Consider the following 22,787-nt stretch of genomic DNA (forward strand, 5'->3'; position numbering starts at 1 on the left):
TTTTGTAGGCCTGTGATTAGGGCCGCTGACTTTTGAACTTCTTATCCTTACGAATCTTGTGAAGAGATCATGAACCTTTTGTCTTAAAGGAACTGTGTTAGTATCTAGCGAGCAATTTTTCAATTTTTTTGTCGGGCCCAGAGCAGAGCAACTTAGGCATTATTTTAGGTTTGTTGACCATAGCTTTGCACACTTCGTACTTCGTATTTCCTTCCCCTCTAGTGAGTGACCCGAGGTGTGCCGTTTTGAATTTTGTTTCTCTATATTTCGCAGGTCTTTGTTAACCTTTACGTTTTCACTTGACTTTGAGTATGGATGAGAAATTACCTTCTCATGAGAGCGCCGAGCTATCCCCTAACACTTTGAAGTTAGAAAGGGATGAACATTTTGCTTCGGACACTGATAGTCGTAAGAATGAAGGCGACCATGATGGCGCTCAGGGCGAGTCTCTAGCTGAACACCCTCAGACCCAAGACACTTTGAATTCAGATAACATTCCCCCTCAAGCTGAACATTCTCCTACACAGGAAGGTTTAGGAACTGAGCCCTCCCAACAGGCTGCAAGTGCAGAGCATCTCGCTCAACGAAGTAGAGAAGAAAGAGGCCCCGCCATTGTTAGGGCTAGACTTAATGCTGAGGTTAGGGAACTGTCAGACAAGTACTGGGCCATAAGCCGAGCTCATAAGAATATGATCAGCGAGTTGTGCACAGCCTTTAGGGAAACACCAGACAAAAGGAGAGTCCTTAAAGCTCTTAAAATAACCCTCTGTGAGCGCCTAAACGAGCTGAATGTAGCGAACTCGAGGCTTTGTCAAGTGGCTGAAAGTGATGTAGCTATAGAAGAGGATTTGAGCGATATGCACATGCAAACGGAGACGCTCAAAGAACAATATCGCAGACTCTTTCCCAAGTTAGACCCGTACGCCTCCAGCTCGGACTTGACTTCCACAGTCGCTTCTGGAGGTGGTAGAGAGGTTTCTCTAGATGCTTCTTTGGCGGTTAGCGCAGCGAGATTTAGGTCCCAGCAAATGGTCGCAGATGAAAGGGCCAGACTAGAAGAGACTCTTTTGCTTTTAGAGAGAGAAGCTCATGCTTTGACTGCTGAGAAGAATGCAGAGATGCAAAGAGAGTGTGCTTTAGCTGCTGAGAAGAAGGAAAGAGAGTGTGCTCGTTTAGAGAGAGAAGCTCAAGATGAAAGGTTAGCTTTGAAGAAAAAAGAAAAGGAAGTTAAGGCTGTACTAGCGAGGGTGGAGAGAGAAGGCAAGATGCAAGAAGAGCATGAAGTTTTTAAGATCATTAAAACTGACATAGAAGACCAGCAAAGGGCTAGAGAAAGATTCATGCCCCAACTACCTCGTGACAGCCCCATTGATAGGTACCTAGGTACTCACAGCACCCTGCATGTAGGTACACACATAGAGAGCATAGGAGATGTGGCGGTAGGGTATGATAGGCACACACAAGATACACATCAGCCTGCGGCAGCCGACACCTACGCCCGCCCGCGTCACCAGCCGGGAGCCAACACCCTCGTCTCTGCGCAACACCAGCCTGCGGCAGCCAAGCCTGGACTCCGGCCACTTCAGAAGCCCACGGAGGTCAGGGCTTATGCCCCTTCGCATCTCCAGTCGGCCGCCGAGGATATCCGCGACACTCTTCGAGGCATCTCCAGGACCCTTGCCCAACCTTTCTCCGCTTTTCATCCACTTCCAGCAGCGGTCACAGCGACGGCTCCTACCACTACGACGATGACTACAGCCACCACGATGACGACAAGAGTCGGAGGCCAATTTGCGATCTCCTTTCGGCCTCAGTTTGTCAAAGCTGAGATTCCAAGCCACGAAGATCGTCCTCGCCAGATCTACGCGCCTTCCCGCTTCCCTCGCAAACCCCTCAATCCTGATGCGAGACCTTTTCCCGGGCCTTTCCCTGGTCCTTTCCCTGGTCCTTTTCCTGCCATGACCTCCCGAGAGTCTCCGACCTATGTGCCAAACTTTTCATATGGGCCTTCTGTCACTCATCCTCCCATGCAAACACAGCAATATGACCACGCTGCAAGCTTTGCTCCTGACACTGACTACACACAGCACGGTTGTTTTCAAGAGGCTTCGGTCACGAACCCTTCAGACGTCTACGGGTAAGATGTATACCTTCCTCAGATGCAAGGCCAGCCGGCGCTCTCCGAGCGTTCTGCCCTAGCTCGTACTCTAGCTGAGGCTCTCCTTATCAACAGGTTACCGACGCAGGAGCCCACTACGTTTCCAGGAGATCCATTGACGTACCCTCTCTGGAGGTCCTCATTCACTCTTTTGATTGAGCGGCAGGGCGTTTCTGCAGAGGAAAAGCTCCTCTACTTGGAGAAGTACTTGGACGGTCCGGCGAAGGATGCGGTCAAGGGACTCTTTCTGATCAGGGATGCCCAGGCCTATCAGCAGGCCCTTCAGACGCTGGAGGAAAGGTTCGGCAGTTCTTTCGTCGTTGCCAGAGCCTTCCGAGAAAAACTAGATGCATGGCCGGGAATCAAACCTAAAGATGGACAAGCCCTCCGCGCCTTCTCGGACTTTCTTGGACAATGCCTCGTGGCGAGCCGGGTGATAGGCCAGCTACAGAATCTTAAAGACCAAGCCTATCACAAGACACTCATGACCAAACTTCCAGATTGGTTGGTGAAAAACTGGGTGCGGAAAGTAAACAAGACCAAGAACGAGACAAAACGCTACCCTACTTTTGAGGAGCTGTCAGCTTTCATCAAGACAGAGGCAGACATCCTTTGCGAGCCCCTTTTCTCCGCAAGCAAATCTGCCGCCTCTTCCACCTCACAGACCGCCAGTTCAGCAGTTCCCAAGAGAACATCGTACAGTACTGATTGCTCTACTGCATCTGCATGTCAAGAGTGTGACAATTGTCTTCGTCAGCACCACGCTAAAATTGTCCTGAATACGAACTGCGACGAAGTCTGTCCCTTTTGTACCGTTCGTTCTCCGACCAGCTCTTTTTCTCATCCTCTACTCAGATGCCAGAAGTTCAATGAGATTCCCGTAGAGGACAGAAAACACTTCATGTACGAAACGTTCTTGTGCTTCTCCTGTGCCAGAAAGGCTGGCCATAGAAGTGCAGACTGCACTACCAGGGCAATATGCGACAGGTGCCAAGGTCCACATCTCACTATGCTGCATGGAGCGCCCAGCTACAGGAAGAAAACTCCCAATCAGCAACAGAATGCCCAGGGACCGCCAAATTCTTCCAAGTTTGTCTGTCTCAGTCAAGATGCCCGTGTTTCTGCCTCTGGATCAGCATTCGCAACGACCAACAAGTCAGACAGACCAGTCAGAACTACCATGATTGTTCCGGTCAGAGTTTCGACGAAAGAGAATCCCACGGTAGAGCATACGACATACGCACTGCTTGACACCATGTCTTGCATTTCCTTCATCACTGAATCTTTGAGTGACAAAATTACTACATTTTTTTTTTTTCCTTACACCTGTTCCTTGTCCCGGTGTGCTCTCACGCCGCCCCGTCCCTGCACTCGCTGCTCCATCCACATCTGAATTTCGTTCCGCTGCCAGACTTGTCGATTTTACAGACGCTCCAGGGAGGGATGTCGGGTCGTTGCGGTAGGCTACCCTCGGAAGATGACACTGCACTTCTGCTGAGTCACTTCGACGGTGTTCAGTAGTGGGTCTGTCCCGAGCTAACGGACGCAGCCCACTACCTACTATGCCCCCTACTAACGACATTGACTGCTAAGTCGCGGAGCCAGACTGAGTGAGGGTCCCCTCCAGAGAGCAGACCGCCACCACGTCCCTCCGTCGACCCCCCAGAACGTCACACGTTGAAGACTGACAGCAGAAGTACTATTCAGGGAAGGAAGGAACAGGAACACTGAGACCAAGGTCACCATGAGAGCTCCGGGCATGAAGGGCCACAAGAGCAAGGACAATTTATAATTTTGGATGATTAATGAGATGAGGATGATTATAATGATGATGCTATGGATTTCCAATTTGGTTTGAGACTACGTGACAGGGCAGCACTCTACGCTTACTGTAAATTACTACATTTAGTCAAGCTGTGGAACTCACAGAATGAAACTGAACACACTGCATTTTTCACAATGACCGTAGTCCGCCGCTTGTGCATAACGGAGTGAAACTGACGAGCCTATTCAGCGCGGTAGTGGTTTCGCTGTGCTGCATAGCACGCTTTTCTGTACCTCTCTTCGTTTTAACTTTCTGAGCGTGTTTTTAATCCAAACATATCATATCTATATGTTTTTGGAATCGGGAACCGACAAGGAATAAGATGAAATAGTTTTTAAATCGATTTCGGAAATTTAATTTTGATCATAATTTTTATATTTTTAATTTTCAGAGCTTGTTTTTAATCCAAATATAACATATTTATATGTTTTTGGAAGCAGAAAATAATGTAGAATAAGATGAACGTAAATTTGGATCGTTTTATATTAAAAAAAACTAATTTATTACAATTTTCCGATTTTTAATGACCAAAGTCATTAATTAATTTGTAAGCCACCAAGCTGAAATGCATTACCGAAGTCCGGCCTTCGTCGAAGATTGCTTTACAAAAATGTCAATCAATTTGATTGAAAAATGATGGTGTGACAGTGCCGCTTCAACTTTTACGAAAAGCCGGATATGACGTCATCAAAAGTATTTATCGAAAAAAATAAAAACACTGTCCGGGGATATCATTTCCAGGAACTCTCCTGTAAAATTTCATAAAGATCAGTCCAGTAGTTTGGTCTGAATCGCTCTACACACACACGCGCACAGACACACACAGACACACACAGACACACACACACACAGACACACACACACACACACACACACACACACACACACACACACACACACACACACACACACACACCACGACCCTCGTCTCGATTTCCCCTCTATGTTAAAACATTTAGTCAAAACTTGACTAAACGTAAAAAGAGAGAGAGAGGGAGAGAGAGACAGAGTGAGAGAGAAAGAGACAGACAGACAGATAGACAGGCAGACAATCACAGATTATGGTTGCGTTGTGTGTCTATCTAGCGGTCTGTCGGCCAGGCGCTTCTTTGTTTGTTAGGCTTTGAAGCAATGTTTCTGATGTATGTGAGTGTGTGTGTGTGTGTGTGTGTGTGTGTGTGTGTGTGTGTGTGTGTGTGAGTTTGTGTGTGTGTTTGTGTGTCTGTGTGTGCGTTTGTGTGTGTGTGTGTGTGTGTGTGTGTGTGTGTGTGTGTGTGTGCAGCAGCTCGGCGAAGTCTCAACCAGACCTATCACCTGGCCTGCAGCCCGCTGTATCTCAAGGTTCGTATAATAGAACAGTAACATTGCCGTTTCGCTGTTTGCGTGCATACCATCGCATACCATGTTAGCTTGAAAGGTGTGCAGAATGTTACATCTATTTGGCAGAACATAAGAACAAGCAATAACTGTGGAACCAATATTTCTCTTCAGACATCGAGGGGGTTGATCCAAGAGGACCTTACGACTGTCTCCAGATGTCTGACGTAGGACTGAGATCGGTCTATTCGCAGATTGTCCAGACACAAGAGAGGGATAACACTAAACATGTTCCTGGTAAGTATAGTGAATAAACATTTAAAAACAAAACTAATTCTGAAGAAAGACAGAAAAGTATAACCCAGAACAATTAAACACAGAACAAAAACAAAAAGAGAGAAAGAGATATATACAATTCCTAAAGATTGTGATTATGATGATGTTTGAAATGCTCTTTGAACGCATTTGTAAAACGAGAACATAAAATACATACGCTTAACATAGTGTAGTGCTGACAATTTTATGTTATCAGGTGTTTGAATGTGCTACTGTTTTTTCTTTTTCCTTTTTTAGTCAAGATCTTAAAACAATGTGAGTTTTGATTCGCTATTTCCGTTTGTTACACTAGAGGGCACTAGGGGTGTGTATAGGTTTCGGTCGATGTGTTTGTTTGTTTGTTTGTTTGTTTGTTTGTGTGTTTGTTTGTTTGTTTGTGTGTTTGTTTGTGTTCGCAAGTAGATCTCAAGAATGAACGGACCGATCGTCACCAAACTTGGTGAACAGGTTCTATACATTCCTGAGACGGTCCTTACAAAAATTGGGACCAGTCAAACACACGGTTAGGGAGTTATTGGTGGATTTTGGTTTTTTGGGGGGATCAACTACGGCATAACTCTTCCTTATCTTCTCCATGTTTTCAGCGTTTACCTCCCTTCCTTCGTATGGTGCACTTTTGTATGAGGGGGCATCTTCGGATATTCCCGACGTTCTGTTACTATTTTTAGAAGGTCACCGCAGTGTCCAGAACGTAAATTGGACCCGTAAATTATCCTCACTGTAAAAGTGCAAAGGTCGAATCAATTTATAGCCACGCGAAAAATACACTCTCATCTATCTCTATATATTTATACAATAGATATAGATATATATATATATACGGCTTCTGTGTGTGTGTGTGTGTGTTTGAGTGTGTCTGTAGAAAACACCTATGTATTGCACAGTTCTGTTTGTGATGTGGTACCTAGGGCGTCTGTCATGTGATGTCGTGTTCTGTCACGTGCATGTCATGTCACACTCAGCACGAGTAATTCACTGCAGTTGCTGGCCCGTAGAGTGCGTTCTTTCACAAGCAAACATGCTGATTACATAGCGACTGCTTTAACGCACCTCGAGCTTACATAGCCAAGTCAGTGCTCAAATAGCGATTTTCTCCCGAATTCCTGAGGGTAAAGGGGGACAATCACATTTTCGTTGTGTCTTAAACACACGACACAGCTCCCTCTGCTCTTGGCGTGGGTCCAGAAAGGGGGCTAGCTGCCCTTGGTGGCGTTCCCACTCGCCCTGCAGGAGTCCTCGTGTTTCTCGGGAGAGAAGTGAAAGTCGCTAGAGGGGTGAGCTTCAGCTCACTCTTTGTCTAGGGACGCTTTTGTTACCCTGCTTTTATCCTGCCTTTTTAACCCTGAGCTGTTTGGCTTGTTTTTTCTTGGTGACCGTACCGTACCTTGTAAGTGATGAGCCAAGTTGCTAAACACAAACTGCCAAACACCACCTTTGCTGATAGGCGGGAAACGTTCATCTGGGTAGATAACTACCTTCCAACGGACACCACTGCTCTGAGGGAGCAAGATTGGTCCCTTAATATGGACCAAACAGCAAGCGGTTCTGACCGCGCCCCAGATATTCCCATGGAATCACTGAATGAGACTGACCGGGCCAGCCGGACTGGTCAGTCCCCAAAATCCAAACAGCTTAATAAAGCAATCACCAATGAGAAAACCAGCATATCTTCTCCTTTCAAGAGAAAGAGATTGCGGGAGGACGACCCTGAGGGGGGGCAGAGCTCTCCGGAATCTCTTCTCTTCCGGGATAGCCCCCCACGCTCTCAGATTACTGATCATTTTGAGGAAGACTTCACCGAAGTCAATCGTAAGAAGCCCAAAAAGAAAAAGAAGCAAAAGGTCCTCTGCGAGGGTCCCCCTCTTCAGGGAAACACAGGTATTTCCCATGCAACATCTGCCCGGGGGGTCGACACCTCCCAACCCCTAACTGAATCACAAGAAAACCAGACAACCCAACAGCCACTACCACCTGCCAATACACACACACACACAAAACAAAGACCCCGAAGAAAACTTCTTTACCAACCCAAGCAACCTCCTCCCTCCTTCTTAGAGTTCCCCGTGGTGGTGCAGGACCTGAAGGAGGGCCCTGCAACATTGCAGGGACTCGGCCTCAGGAGGAAAAAAACTTTTGACCTTGCCATCGGCGAGGTCAAAGAAATACGCATGCTGGCAGCTGGGAGCGTCCTGGTAGGGTGCTCCTCAGCATCACAACAAAACAAGCTATTGAGGCTGGACTCGATCGGCGGCATCAAAGTGAAATGCCACCGTCCGGAGGTAACAACCGAAGGTGTCATTAAACGCATACCCACAATACATTCAGGAACAGACCTGTCTGAGATGGCAGTGGGCGTGCGCGTCCGGATGGAGGATGGGAGTCTTGTAGAAAAGGGCCCCTCCTCGGTTCGATCTTTTCGCCGTCTTCTCCTTAGGGATGGGAAACCGTCTCAGGCGGTCCGTGTCACGTTTACAACGGCAATTCTTCCAGACAGCGTCGTTCTGGAGAGTGAGGTGTACGGCGTCGAACCCTACACTCCTCCAGTGCGGCGCTGTACGAAGTGCCAGAGACTATCGCACCTAAAACAACAATGCAAATCAAAAGTGCAGATCTGCCCCCGATGTGGCTCCAAGGGCCACGACGGAGCGACGTGCACCAAGGCCAAACATTGCGTAAACTGCAAGGGCGAGCATTCCGCCGCTTATCTTGGATGCCCGGAAATGAGACTGAGGTTGCAGGCCAATAAGATCAGGTCGGCAGCATACATACCATATTCTGAGGCCCTGGATCGGGCGCGGCGCGAGCTCGCCAAACAACAAAATAAAACAGCGACTGCCCCAGCGGAAATGAGGGACTCCTTCTGGCGTCCCCCTCCGCAACCGATCCGGCGGACCTCAACCCCCCGGTCCGGGTACTCTTTGGCTGTCCAGAGACCCCCCCTGGGTGGGCAAGTAAATAAAATACAAGAAATCAAAAACAAAATGACCGAACATGACAATACACTCCTTCCAGTTCATGCGGACAGTTCTGCTGCAACCGCGAAGCACCAAACAACTTCGCAAAATCCAAATCCTGGCCCCCAGGCGCCCTGTAAGTCTCAGACGGCTCGGGCAGAGGCGCCGCTTCATGGGACCCCCGGGTTAAATGCCTCCCTCCTACGCAAAGCCCAGAACAGGAAGGAGGACTCGAAAGAAGAGCAGCTCTTCGAGAGGTTGATGGGGAGAATGGAGGAGGGATTGGCCCAGAGATTCAGAGAATACAAACTTAAAACTGAACAGGAAATAAAGCAGCAGATGAGGGAGGAGCAGGAGAAGGCAGAGCTTGAGCTAGCCGACGCTGCACTAGATAAGCTAAAAACAGGAGAGCAATATGCAAATTTAAATGAACAACAAAGAGGCCTTCAAGGTTTCATCGAGCAGTGCCTCGGCTTCATGGTTAAGGCCAGACAGATGCAGAGTCCTCTCGACCTGATCGACTCCCTCTCAGCTACATACACACAACTCTCCAACACCAAGGTTGAACGCTTCATTCCGGGCGGCGCCACTCTGGCGCTGGGCGCCCTTGCTGGTGCCAAGCAGTTGTCCGTGACGGATATGAAAGCTGTCAAAACCACTTTTTAACCTATTTTAAATCTGCCCTTTAACTTACCTTCTTTGTGCGTGTTAAAATGGCTGAACAAAGTGAAAGCGGTCACGGATTTATCATATTACAGTGGAACTGTCGCTCTATCAACTCTAACTTCTCTCAGCTATATAATTATATATCAAATCACTCTGCTGACATCTTAGTTATCCAGTCAGTCAAGAGAAAACGCTCCCTACTGCCTTCTATAGATGGTTTTGACTTCCCTCCCATAGTAGAGCAAAAGGGCTCAGGGCAACTCATTCAAACAGCTATTTATCTAAAGTCTTCCTTAAATTACAAACCCTTTGCACCTCTCATCCCTAGTTCAGAAAATCTCAGTACATTTGCTGTTGAAATCGAAATAAAAGGATCCAAAAACCTCAACATAGTTAACATATATTACCCCCACGGGTGTAATAAAAAAGGAACTACCGACTGGCTAAAATCCCTGGATCATGGCAGGGCACACTGGTGCGTGATGGGTGATTTTAATAATCACCACCCTCTGTGGGACTCTGCTAACCCTAGATACAAACATGCCAATAGCAACCTTGCTGACGTCATTTTGGAAACTGACTTTTGTATACTAAACGATGGCTCGGCAACCAGACTTCCAGACAGAGCTGACCATTCCCCGTCAGCAATCGATCTCTCCCTTTGCTCAAATGCCATAGTCACTGACATCGACTGGAACGTTTTCCCGGACGCCCTCGGCTCCGATCACTTACCCATTGTTCTTACCTTCCGCCACTTCGCCCCTAATCGCAATAACTCGGAGGTCAGAAAAAAGTACAATTACAAACAGGCACATTGGGACAGCTTCCGTGCGGAGCTCGAGGGTGTCAGGGAGGAAACTCTCCTTACGGATGACATCGAAGCCTCTTACAATAACATACGTCAATGTATACTCACTGCTGCCAATAATCACATTCCGCTTAAATCAGTAAATCCTAACTGTAAGGCCAAAAGGAATGAGTGGTGGAATGCAGACTGTGATGAAGCCTTGGCAAACAAGCGATATCACATTAGGACATATCTCAGGCACTGCTCAGACGCTAACTTCACGAATATGAAGTCAGCTGAAATACAATTTAACCAGATCACCGCTGAGGCTAAACTTCAAAACTGGGAAAACTTTGTCCACAAAGAAACTAAAGATTACAAAGACTGTGGCAAAATCTGGAAGAAAATCCGCAGATTTAAATGTAGATACAGAAATAAAGAAAAGCCACTACTATCGGGTGATAAAATGACCACAACTGACTCTGAAAAGGCAAACCTATTAGCAGATACCTTTGCCAAAAATAGTCAATCAAAATCCCTAGATACTGAACGACTCAATTATAGGTTAGATCAGGAGAAGGGTTTCACATACCCCCCAGATGACAACCAGTTGCCTATAAACTGCATGTTTAAGGCAAAAGAAGTCCAAAACGCCATCTCTTCTGTGAAAGACCCAAAAAAATCCACAGGTTTAGACCCAATATCATATCACATGATAAAACATCTACCACCTAACTTTGTTAAGTTGCTCACTCAGTTTTTCAACCTATGCTGGTTAAAGGATACTATCCCCGCAGCGTGGTCAGACTCACAAGTAGTAGCAGTATTGAAGAGCGGAAAACCGGGCAATCTACCTGGCAGTTACCGCCCCATATCACTAACCCCCCACCTCAGCAAGATCTTTGAGCGTGTGGTGAACCAGAGGCTGGAGTTCCACCTCAATAAACACAATATCATTCCTACATGCCAGGCAGGTTTTAGGCAAGGTCGTTCGTGTGCGGACCACATTGTGCACGTCGCTGAAAAAATCAAAAAGACCTTGGCACATAGTAATAATTCTCTTCTTGGAACCTTCTTTGATATTAAATCTGCGTACGACAGCGTCTGGCATGCTCGTCTACTCCTAAAACTCGGCAGAATCGGTGTCTCTGGCCACATGTACCAATTCATCAAAAACTTCATCAGCAATCGCAAGATGTCTGTCCGAGTGGGCTCTTCGGTGTCCGAAACCCATGCGCTGGACATGGGGGTTCCCCAGGGCAGTATCATCGCGCCAAACTTATTCAGCATCATGCTCTATGACATTACTTCTGTTAAGGTTGACGGTGCCAGTGTACTTCTGTATGCGGACGACCTCGCCTTAATAGACACTAATAGACCACGCCATAACAGAGTTACCAACACTGTTGACTTATCTTCTTACCAAACTAAAATCGACAACCTCTGTCAATATATGTACACCAACGGCTTCCAACTAGCCTCAAATAAAACAGTCTTTCTTGTTGTCTCCCGTAGACAACTGTACAGGAACTGCAGTATAAAGATAGGTTGTGATATTATCAAACCGAGCTCAGAAGTTAAGTTCCTCGGCGTTATCATCGATACCCGACTTAACTGGACCAGTCATATCGAACATCTGATCAATAAGGCCAACAAGGATCTTTATATCATACGCTACCTGGCGTCCCAATCCTGGGCCAGAGGACGTAAGTGTGTCACAGAGGTAGTGCGGGCATTAATTCGCTCCCGCCTCCTTTACGGGTGCGAAGCTTATTTCGCGACGCGCCCGGCGCTCATGAAAAAACTGGCTATTATAGAGTGCAGGGCGCTCAAAATAGCTCTGGGACTCTCCCAACAAGCGAGTAAGAGTCGAGTCTACAGCGAGTGTGGGTGGCTGCCCCTTGTGGATGAGATAAAACTCCGTTCAGCTCAGTATGCTGTCAGAGCCCACGCGGTAGAGAACTCTGCCTGCGAGGTCCTGACTGACTTTTTTCCTCAGCACCAAAATTATGAGGCCAACACCAAACATAGCACTCAACTCTTGGCCAAAACGCTACCCTTATCCGACACAGTAAACCGCATTCTAGCCGATAGCGGGGTGAAGGTCAGTGAGCTGGCCAGGGTCCCCCCGCCCTCCTACCCGCCTTGGCTTGAGGAAACCCCTACTATCATATACGACAGTGAAGATAATACTACCAAAAAAGATAACCCCGTCTACCTAGCTACTGTTACAAAAGAAACCCTAAACTACAAATTCTCGGAGCATTTAAAAGTCTTTACTGACGGATCCAAATTTGCAGACGGCAGCGTTGGCTGCGCCTTTGTGATCCCAGATCTCAAAATCTCAAGGAAATATACTCTTAATAAAGACATCTCCATATTCTCAGCCGAGCTATTTGCCTTGCTCATGGCATGCACTTTTATAAATGACCTCCCAGTCACACCGCGTGCGGTAGTTTTCTGCTCTGACTCGCGCTCTTCATTACAAGCTCTGCATCGAAACACATCAAATCGGGCAGAGCTACAAAGAGAAATCCTCTTTATATGTCACCAGTTAATCTCATCCGGCACATCCGTATCATTTCTCTGGGTCCCCTCTCACGTAGGGGTCCGGGGAAATGAACTGGCGGATGTCGCTGCCAAAGAAGCGGCAGAATCTAGCCCAGCTAACACTAACATCGGCTACTCAGTAACCGAGTTCTACAGTAAAATCCGTAAACTCATTCGAAGTCAGTACGTAACATCTCTGTCCTATCAACCCATTGATATGAACGATCTACACCCCGATCTCCCAACAAACCTCCTCACTATCTTCAGACGCCTCCGTGCCGGCGGCTGCCGCTTCCATATCTTTAACAAGTCCTGCCATTGTGGAGAACCCTATTCATTTCAACACATTTTCGCTCCATGCGCTACAAATAGAATTACCTTTAAAACCTTATATGACCATATGCAGCTCCATGGTCTGAGTCCCCAGGATTATCTGCGCAGTAGCAGTTCTCTAGGCTGGTCACACAGCTTGCTGCTGTGCCGACTGGTCAGGGACTCGGACATGGGGCTGTGGGTATAACTAAGCCCAGATTATCACATCAGCGTGTTTCAGTTTGAGGTCGAGTGGCTCCCGCCATCCCTCCTGATTCCAGCGACTACCTTCTAGACAACATATCCTCACCCAAGGCCCACTAGTCGCCAAACTGTACATATTGTTTTTATTACCACGGCCTTCGTGGCTTACATCTTAATCCTTTTATTTGTAAAAAGTTTTGAGATTTATTGTTCGTGTTCCTCTTACTTGCTCATCTATTTGGTTTTATTGGTGATCCTGAAAGGTTCCACTTTTTAACTCGATTTGAAATAAAAAAAAATAATATTACAAGCCCGTTATTCAAGATATAGAATACAGACTTATAATTCTTACCAAGAAACATCTTAACTACTTTTCATTTTAACAAATTCCACAGAGCATTATCAACTCAACCCCACCCCCTGCCCTCCTCTCCTTATTTTTTGTTTCTTTCTTTCCTCTTTTTGAAAGCGGACAAACACTCAAGTCCTTAATGGCTCAAAACCGTAGGACTTTTAATATTAATTTTAACGACAAGTATGGGACTCGACATGATATGATCAGGAATGGCATTATGGCCCCTGAATCATGTTCGTGCTGTTCCCATTCCATGAGTCTGGAAGGGACCTAAGCTTGACGGGTCCATGGTTCGAAGCCGGCGTACAGTGCGCCACTCAAGCCGGGTATTCGGCTCTACTTGCTACCCGGCGAAGCGGCAGATACACCCCGGACAAAATCTGGTCGATGAGATATTTCAATACCTGCTCTCAGCGCGCAGCGCAAACCGATTTTGGGTTTTTTTTTCGGGATCTTTTGTTTTCTGTATGCGGTCAGTAGGTGTTACAGAAAGAGTTATATTGATTTGTCTTTTTCTCCGCCTGTCTCTTTGTCCACTCAATCAACTTATTTTAACCACACTTGTTAGCAGTGCCTTCTCAGTTGGTGGCAGTGAGAATGGTAAGGACGGGGGTGTTTTTCCTACCTCGGAGGAATTTCTTGTTTTAATTTGTTTCACTTTCATTATTATTGTTCTTCGGTTTATTGTAAATACGTATTTGTGCAGATCCTATGTACCAAAACGCTTTTCTGTAATACTGAAGTTGTCACCGTTGGTGAAGCCTCACCAAAGCTGAAAGTGTTCACCTGATGAAGAAACAAGAATGCATGCCGTCTACCCATGATGCAGATAAAATGAACACTCTAATGTGAACATTATTTACATTCTCATGTTTCGTTGTTGTCGTCTCATTGTTGTTGTTCGATCACCCCTCCATATCACATTATACAGTATTCGTGCTGGCCCATCACGCTTGGCTGATTTCGGGCGTTGAACGCACATGACGTAAACACAAAATTAACATTTTATAGATGCGCGCTCAGAGTTACGAATCTGCACATAAACACAGTTGTGATTACCAAGCAATATTCGCTGAATTAAACCATTGTGTAATTATTTGAGCATGGGCATGTGTCGCCATAAATCATTCCAGGTTCTAGTTTTTAGCTGCATAGGAATAATCAAGTTCCAATGTGCCGAAACAATAATAGGACAAGAATTTTAGTCTGTTTTAATCAATCTTCAGTCCTACCACATGGGAGTGTTCTCATTTCTTTATTTGTTAACATATGCATGGATAAAATGATATGTCTTCCATGTTTTCTGTTTCCAACTGAAATTAGCCCAAAAAGGAAACATTGAACGCTACACGTCTATCGTCGGAATCGGAGAAGGACAACAGTATGAGTACTTGGGATAACTGTTTGCGATGGATAATGGTTGTAAAATGATGTTGTAGAATTCCACTAAAGTCATTTATTTTCGGTATCCTTGTCAGTACGTGTTGCAAGGCTAGCTTTTGTTTTACCTTTTGTCAAGTTTACTCGACATTCAAATGAAGTACAATCAAACAACACAGTTCTGCACTTCATGCAGTGTTCACGGCAGTAAACAAGGAACACACTTGAATGCACTACAACAATGACACCGTGTTTAAGATGATTAGCTTTGTTTTTGTACATGTAATTGTTCTTTCTTTGACTGACTCTGCACTGTTCATTGGTGCGCATGTTCCCACAAATGTTTGTCTTGAGTGTCTGCCTATGAAAACCTAGACACCATAGTGTATTTCTTGTTAGATTCATATACTTTTTCCTGAATGTGTAACCTGAGCAAATAGAAACGTGTTCTTGGAGGGTTTTAAGTGTTCCCAAACGTTATGTTAAATGATTGCAGATGTGGCGAAACAACAACTACATTGTGTGTTTTTGTTTTCCTTTGTATTGTGAGTTTTTTCTCTTGCCGAGTAACATAATTATGTAGATTATTATAGACGATATACAGTCATCCATTCACTGCCTTCATAAAGTGATTATAAATCAAAAGAACACAGCTGACAAGACAGCAATGTGTAATGATATGATAGGTTATTTGTAATATGGTGACAGTTAGCAAATGATAACAGACATGTCGAGAACATGGATTATTAGCATAAGCCGGAGACCATATCTCCATATCTCAAGTTTGTGTTTAGCGTTATTATATCTGCCAGTTAATGTATTATTAGAAGAAAAACAAAACACTGGTCAAATGGAGATGATATATGGTCACAATTCGAAAAGCATAGTGTTTGTTAGTGTAGTTATTGTTGTTGTTGTGTTTGGTTGAATTGATGGTGTGTTTTTGTGTTTGTTCGTTGAAATAATTATATTTCTCCAAATTAACATTATTACTACGTGAAACAATTGCATGGGAGGAAGTTCTTTATTATTAAAAAAAAACCACCTTAAAGACACGTGAACGTCAATAAACTCATCGCCACGTGCATGTCGCGTGTCCCTGGCCTATAAAAGTGTCTTTTTAAACCTGAAAGGCACACTTGTTCCTGTATTTAAACGTCCAGCTCACCATTTCAGATCTGTCTTTGCTTTGACACGGGTCCCATAGCAAACATTGGGTGCTTTCTGTGGGAAGTTGTGGATGAATTTGAACTTAGTGAAATCCACTACCGGTATTAACCTTCGCCCGACTTCGTTATTGACTACACACGGAAGACATCGTGGGGCCGTACGGCCCCATACTTCTCAAAGAAGGGAAAACATGCATACCCCTCCGCAGAAATCGTGGGGCCGTGCGGCCCCATACTTCTCAAAAAAAGGAAAGCGGCATACAACCCCTCTGCAGACTTCGTGGGGCCATGCGGCCCCATACTCTAAACAGAATATATGACTTTTGGTTTCTCTTTAGCTAGTGTTTTTTTTAATTATTTTTCAATGAAATGTAATGATCTATTAGGACATAACAGATGTTTAGGTGGTTGAGGCATTTCTAAAAGCTCATTAAAAAAATTGGAATCGTTCCAGAAATATTTGCAATTAAACACCCATCTGGGGCCACGCGGCCCCACGATGTCGGGCGAAGGCTAAAACAAGTTAATTTATCCACACACAAATCCAGCACACCACAGCAATCAGTCAGGGTGTTCTTGTTGTGTATGTGACCCAGTGGAGGGATGGTTTATTCCCATAATAAAGACTGACCGCATCTGAGATTATGGACGATGTTTTCGGGAGAGGAGTTTGCCTTTACCTTGTATGATTCAAAACAGAGTCATTAATGTGTCTATCCACCCTGCACCCTCACACCCTCTACTGCATGTACTTATTTCTACCCTTGACATTAACATTGAAAACCCTAATTGGGTATGTTATTGATTTGTACTTCCCGGTTTGAAGCTTCAGTAAAAAACGTAATCCTTTTATCACAGGTCTACGAGTTTATTTTCATTTGCGAGGCTGTGAGTTTGTTTGAGTGTGTGTGTGTGTGTGTGTGTGTGTGTGTGTGTGTGTGTGTGTGTGTGTGTGTGTGTGTGTGTGTGTGTGTGTTATTGTTGTTGTTACTGTTGTTGTTACTGTTGTTTTTGTTTTTGTTGTTGTCCCAAAAAAGACAGTGTTTGACTCCCCTGAGAATTATGCCTGTGTTACAATGTGCCGAATATCTTATTGATTATGAAAATGTTGTATTCGGCAAACAAAGAGACGAATGGACTGGAAAAATATTGAAAATTTGACCCTTTACGAATACTTGCCAATGTCTTACGAAGGGGTGCAAGTGCTTGCGAATTTCTATCGATCATTGCGAATGCATACGAATCCAAATACGAGTTTCTTGCGGATTTATTACGAATGCTCGAAATGGCCTTGCGAATAAAGCAATGAAATACATTCTTTAGAAAATTGTAATGCTACGCTAACACTGTGCCGAATTGCCCTTGCGAATAGAAGAATTCACCAATAGTTAGGAATGAACAGGACATTGGTCTCAAGACATTCGTAAATGTTCTTAACCATTCACCATCAGTCGTCTCTTGTTGCGAATATTATATTCGCAAGGAAGGCATATTCTTCACTGTTTTGCAACTTACTCATAAGTATTCGCAAGCCGTTCGTAATCATCATAAATGTATTCGTAGCGCTCACAGAAATTAATCCGTCTCCGTACATATTTATGCGCATATTCAAGTACCAATATGCCGGAACAATAAAAAAGGACGCGATTTTTTGTCGGTTTAAACTAATCTTCAGTCACACCACATGTGAGTCTTCTCGCACTACATGTATCTGTATTTGTTATCAGAAATATGTAAAAATTATATTTCTTTCATTTAGTCTGTTAACAACTGGAAAAAGACCGAAAAGGAAACATTGAAAACACACACACACACACACACACACACACACACACACACACATTTCACGAAAATATGTGTAATATAATATGTGAACCTCAATTCTCCTTCTCTGTCACCAATAGTGAATATGGAAAAAAGGGAACCACACACACACACACACACTCACACACACACTCACACATTTGATAAAACACGATTTCTTGAGTCGTCTTGCTATGGCACATATTTAATTAAAGCACTCTTTGTTTATACACATACACACACACACACGCGCGCACCCATATACGTGCAGGTACGCACGCATGCACAAACGAACACAGACACACACACACACACACACACACACACACACACAATACACGCACCCACCCGCCACACAAACACACATTTGATAAAACACGATTTATTGAGTTATCTTGGTATGGCACATATTTAATGAAAGTACAACTAGCTACAAGAACCCACCCCCAAAAACATCTAAACAACAGTCACATACAGAGAGGCAGATGTTTAAACAAACACAATTATCTAAACAAATACATGGGTTACATTTAAAAAAAAATTGAATTAGTTTACCACTTCTTACAAACGATTGATTGTATGTGTAACACATGTCCCGCACAAAAAGGGGAACAGCGCGATCTGCTGCGGCAGCGATGAATGTAATGTATCTGACGTTGCAGCGATCCAAAGCATTGCCAACGTTCCAAGAGCTCACACAGAAGGAAATACAAACTTGAAAATCGACCCCTGAAATTTGGTGTTGCATAAGATCATTCCTTTGTGATGATGCATTCAAATAGCAATTTTTGCTGACACACCGACGCCTTCAGAATTATTATGTAAATACACACCATCAACGTTTGTAGCTCCATAAACATTGTAGAAAACGATTATGTTCTATGTTTCGACCTAAACTTGAAGTATGTGAACTATTGAAGCTCCAGCTTAAAAAAATTATTAGGAAACCTCAACACTAAAATGTTTTTTTTGTTTTGTTTTTCAGCCGTCCATCAAGGCGAACACTGCCGATTACTAATACTCACCTAATAAACTCAGGTAAGCCCCAAAAACGTTGTTTTCAACACACTCAAAAATGTTTCATATACGGTTGTACGACAAAATGCATAACCGGACTTCTGGATTTTATCTCCTGTTTAATTGCTTGTATAGCGTGCATGCGTTAGTGTGCGTATGTGTGTGTGCACGTTTATCGGGTTGGGTGTGTGTGTGTGTGTGTGTGTGTGTGTGTGTGTGTGTGTGTGTGTGTGTGTGTGTTTGTGTATGTGTCTGTGTGTGTGTCCGTGTGTAATAAATACAACAAACCTGAACAATTACAACAAGCAGCAACGACATCAAAAGCTACCATGCTCATTTTCAATAAGTAGCGACCACAAGGTTTTCAAAAAAGACGAAAACCACTTTCTGTTTGGTGTTTTTGTTTAGCTTAATTGTTCACCAACATGGGAAATTGGGTGCCCAACAAAAAATATCTGTAGTTTTCATTAGATCTACATTGTAAGATTACCAAGGAAACACCGTAGTTGACAAATGACGCAATAACGTAAGTACGTAACATATTTATAATACGTTTATACACAAAATCCATCCAGGCTAGATCAACAAAATGTTACTAGCTTGTAAAACAATCACCAAGCCTTCCCATAGTGGTAATGAAGAGTTTCTGCAAAGCAGGCGTGAGCAAATACGACGGTTTTAGTAACTGTATCTAAAAACGTGGGTGGTTGAACTTTTCAGTGACGTTTTTGAAAACTGTGAACGGTGTGTTTACACATTACACCAGCAGCACCCTTAAATCTACACGTACAGAAAAACCAAATACATGGAATGAAAGCTAAAAGGCTGGACTGCTAGTTGGTCTGTGGACGTTTGAACATCGTGCAGGTCTTTGAGGCAAGACGTGCAGGTCTTTGAGGCAAGAAAAGATTAAAAAATGTCCCTTTTTCAGGCAAGAGTAATATAAATGCCCATTTGTTAGAATGAGCAGGCCTTGCTCTTTCGAACAATACATTATTTGGCAATGTCCATGTCAAGGGACAATTTGGTGGTAGTTCTGTTTGAGTACGGTACCTATGAGCCATCGTGGAATCACTCTTATTTCGAGTAGTCTCTAAATCTTTGTTGAAAAGGTCTTGTCGACCAACCTAATTGGGTAAAATCACTGCTTTGTTTCAGTGAGGGACGCTTGTGCTGTGCAAGAAGTTGTAACCTGACACCCCTTTTGTGCGAGTTCAGTGTTCGGGGGTGTGACCTTGCGAGGACGTGAGGACAGAGAGCGACGGGATGACTGATGCGAGCGGATGTGTTTGTTGTGGTGTGGGATGAACGTCTTTTGTCAATTAGAGAAATGAGTTATTTATTATTTGAATGCCTGGGGCGAAGAGAGAAGAAGCTGATGTGAACTTGTGTCGGAGGACGGACGAGAGAGCTTCGGACTAAACCAACTTCCAGGACGTTGGTGTGTGATTCCGAGGACTGTGACATGTGTGTTGTGAACAGCGGTTCCAAGGATTCAGGAGGAAGTTAACTGTTTCTGTGTGTTCTGCTTCGGTATGGCGGCGAGGAGGTATTGCGTGATGTGATTTGGTTTGATATGATTAAGATTTTAGTTAATAGTAAAATGTTTGAAATGTTCATTCGTTGTGTGCCGCGTGTGTTGTTCAAGTGCGTGTTGTCACCATCCCGTACGCATGAGTATGTGTGTGTATGACTGTGTGTGTAAAAATGTGTGTGAATGCAGAAACCCCGTACACGGAAAAGGAAACGCCGGATTACTAAGTCAGCAGACCTCAAAATTCCTTGACAGTCCACAATGTTTTAGATCTATCCCCGACGCAATTTGTCAACAGACAAGTCGTTAAACGGCATCCTATTTTGGCCCGCAAATGACGGTATCGCAGATGACGGTATCCGAGATGAGGGGCGCTCGCATTTTGCTTCACGACAGAGCCAGAAGACACTCGACGGCCCTGTTAGTGATTTGTTAGTTGTATGAAGTGAGCGAACATTATATCACAAGATGGAACACGAATTGTTTCTCGTTTGCCAGAAAAAGCCGGTAACGGAGATGACGGCTACGGAAACCCCAAGTGTATTTTCTCTCTCTGTTGCCTCTTGGCTAGACTCAGACGCAATTCAGCTGTAAACAAAGACCTGTTCATAAACCAAAAGCGTTTAAAGGTTGTGTAAGCGTATTCGTAAGTAAAAAGTCCCTCAAAATGGGATGAAAAAATATTCCCAAAAGAAGTTACTGCATTTGCGCATATTTCCCCGGACATTTACTTCAAGACATTGCGAAGACTCACAGGGACTTCCTCGTGCACACAAGTGACTGTAGCAATATCACTGACCACCGTGTCATTTAAAATGATAGTGCACGGACGACCATATCAGAGGTAATAAAAGTTTAACCTTGACATTTTTTTTGTATCAGCTGCAGAGCCCCCGGACAATGAAAAAACGAAATGGTCGCTTCTTATTGACAATGACCGACTACTGCAACAAACGTGCATTTACATAACGACATTATACCTTAATCAAACAAAGACACATTTCTTTTTCTTGTAAATCCCAACTGCACTATTTTTTTCAAATTAGTTTGTGCAAAGATCAGATTGTAAATCAACACAATATATAGTTCTTTCAGGAGTAAAAAGTCAAACATCGCATGTGAAAATGATGAAATCAAGATCCGGATTAAATATTTTGTTAAGAGTAGAGAATACCTGACAACAAAAATAAAAAATGCAGCAAAAACACAAAGTATATACTTTGGTTCGTTGATTCATGTTGCACATGCTACCATTCGCGATATTTTACCCATAATTGTTTTAGAACCTACAAGCGATTCTATTATCCCTCTCTATTTCATTCGTCTCTTCTAAATCCAAAAATTACAAAAGCACTATACCTACATTTATCAACATTCTGCACCTTTTTGGAAAAGATTTGCAAAAGAAGTGAATCTTTATGGCACTCATAATAAGATCCCGGATTGTAGTATACGCTAATAATAATACAAATACTACTACTACTACTACTAATAATAATAATAATTGTCAGTAAGTACTGGTGTCACATGACTGATGTGAACCAGTTGATTGGCTAATGGCGATGCGCTTAAATCTGTTAGCGCACTCTTGGAGTGCGCTAACTTTTCCACAGAGCGTATTCTTACGCCCTTTGCCAAAGCGAGACTGTACTCTCATCCTCAGAATTAATTAATGACATGTAGCTTATATTCTCCACAATACCAAATGACCATAAATTCCCTGCTTCTCAATTAAAGCAGAAGTGGGTTTTTTTCTGACAGATTGCATGTGCCTGTGCCACAGTGGCACTGATCTAAAAATAGAAGCCGCTGTGTTTCATCTCATTTTCGCCGACTTGCATAGATTCTTCTCATAATATGCCGTGTTAGTGGCATGTAGCTTATCATCCACATTACCAAATGATGAGTTAGTATACAATTCCCAGCGGCTAACAGAAAACACAAGTGTTATTCCGATAACGTACACAGCATTTGGAAGACTGATTCGATCGACTCTAGCAGACTACACTGAAATACGACTGCATCAGTTCAGTAAATGAATGGTTTCCGAATTATTATTTCAAGGCAAGAACAATCGTAATCGAAAACGTGTAGGGTTCAGAACGTTCTTACCATATAATTATAAGACTTATTTGCAGCCTGCCTTATTCGTGCAGACTCAGTGACAGTGCAGACTGCAGTGGTTCGATTGTTCTAGCCTAGCAGTAGCAGACGACATAAACCCCGCTCAGCAAATTAACATGTTGGGCAAATGTGAACGAAAAAACGATGGGGATATAATACGTGTAGGGTTCAGAGCATTCTTACCGTTCATATTTAGTATCAGACTCCCCGATGAGTGAAGATACAACACGAGATATATGCCACATTTATTTTGAAAATGTGCGAACCGTCGAGTCCTTCGTGGGGTAGTCAATTCA

The 22,787-nt window shown here is 44.0% G+C and overlaps 2 long non-coding RNA genes across 2 annotated transcripts in view; one reads left to right on the top strand and one right to left on the bottom strand.

The window, feature by feature from the left end:
• LOC138956247 (uncharacterized) overlaps positions 1–15,095 on the top strand; it is a 22,849-nt gene extending 7,754 nt beyond the window's left edge. The window contains exons 3-5 of the long non-coding RNA XR_011452562.1: positions 5,266–5,324; positions 5,475–5,597; positions 14,171–15,095. This is a non-coding gene — a long non-coding RNA (uncharacterized lncRNA). The remainder of the gene's footprint in view (positions 1–5,265; positions 5,325–5,474; positions 5,598–14,170) is intronic.
• The window catches only part of LOC138956242 (uncharacterized), a 173,472-nt gene that overhangs the window by 135,435 nt on the left and 15,250 nt on the right, over positions 1–22,787 (bottom strand). The gene's annotated exons all lie outside the window — the stretch shown is intronic.

Source organism: Littorina saxatilis, unplaced genomic scaffold, assembly GCF_037325665.1.
Source record: "Littorina saxatilis isolate snail1 unplaced genomic scaffold, US_GU_Lsax_2.0 scaffold_119, whole genome shotgun sequence".
Classification (NCBI taxonomy): domain Eukaryota; kingdom Metazoa; phylum Mollusca; class Gastropoda; order Littorinimorpha; family Littorinidae; genus Littorina; species Littorina saxatilis.